This window comes from Nematolebias whitei, chromosome 4 (genome assembly GCF_014905685.2).
Source record: "Nematolebias whitei isolate Nwh7 chromosome 4, NemWhi1, whole genome shotgun sequence".
NCBI lineage: Eukaryota > Metazoa > Chordata > Actinopteri > Cyprinodontiformes > Rivulidae > Nematolebias > Nematolebias whitei.
The window spans coordinates 33,751,353-33,753,038 of NC_056501.1; positions in this window are offsets into that span (position 1 = coordinate 33,751,353).

The window sequence follows — 1,686 nt, forward strand, 5'->3', positions numbered from 1 at the left end:
CACACACACACACACACACACACACACACACACACACACACACACACGGTAAATATCCTTACAGCTCTTTCTAAAATCTCCTCTGCAGCAGGTCCATCAATAATATGTCTGCTGCAGGTAACAAATATTAAAACAATTTTTTTTTTTTTATGTTTTCCGTCGCAGTGACATTCTCCGCGTGCCACATCACACACACAGCTGTTATCACACTCTGGAGAAGGAGCACATCAGCCAGATGTGGAGCCAGCGCTTGTGGCTCGTTGCGTGAACCGAGCCGGAAGAAACAGCGCCCTCTGCTGCCGCACTTAGGACACAGGTGACGTCACCACCGTCCATCTACACAACCAGTTCAGCTAAAACATTTCTGGAGGGATTTTAAAGGGCGACCATGCAGCTACTGCAAGCTCAACAGTACACTAACTTAGTAGACTAAGCTCTGAACTAGTCTAAGCTGACACAATGGAGACATAATAGGTGTAACCACAATTGTAAGAAATGTTAAAGCTGTCATGGCAACCACACATCTGTGCCAATTCCTGACAGCACTCTTAGAAGGATTGTCTGGACAGTTATGATAACAGTGACAACGTACATGTTGTCATCCAAACATGTAAAGTTCAGTATTAGAGATTGTTTCACTTTAATTGGTTATTTTTGAGCAGAGTTGTTTTATAAACTTGGCAAGATAAAGCAGGGGCATGTTTGGCAATCCATTCGTCTAGTCTGGATGAAAATTTCTGCTCTTTCCACCACTCCATGCCATAATTTAATCCTAGATTTAGGTGCGTTGGAGCAGGGACACAAGTGGTCCACATGCAGGACAGTGGCCCTCTAGGACCAGAAATGGACACTCCTGATCTAGTTGTAGCACTTATGGAGACGCCCTGGACTCAGTTCTGGCAGAAGTTTCATACAACTTCTGACAAATTAACCATAAAAAAAAAATACAAAAAAAAAAAAAGTTTAGATAATAGCATTTTTTAAAGGGGCTAACATTTGAACGACTCAAGTTATTTTAAGAGTGCAACAATTTGCTGTGGAAGTGGGTTTAATGAGCATATCCAAGTGGACCCACTTTCAAAGTAACAACAACTCAAAACTTCACAGCTGTTTGTGCAAATCCTGCTCTAACGAGCCTCTTACATCACCATCAACTTTGCATTACACAAATGTTCTCACAGAAATATAACATTTCTGCTAAAATCAACCTTGGGTGCTGTAAAACATAATCTACAACAGGTTAGAGATTTATTTATAACTTCTAAAGTCCCACTTGCAAAGTGGCCAGAATATCTCATTGATTCGTGTCTTGAAAACAAGTACATGGTCAGTGTTCAGAGGCCCAGGAGGCCTAAGCTCCTCCTTATAAAGAGATGACAAAAAGCATCATGTGGTGAGATGGACGAGACACCGACATGAGAAATGTGAGCAGCTGATCACGTTATCAGCCAGGAACAGATCACTGACCTACCTGCTGCTTGTGAAAATGAGCCTCCTGCCCCTGCTGATCATGAAACAGAATCATGCCTGACCAACGACAAACCCACTGGTCATATAAACTTTACTGTACCTCCATTTACCCTGGTCAGGTATTCCAGTGCGTACCCACAGGCACTGACTGGGCCTGTGACTTTGGGCTCTCCCACACACAGCTGGGTTCCTTCTGTCAGAGAAGGGACTGTGAAT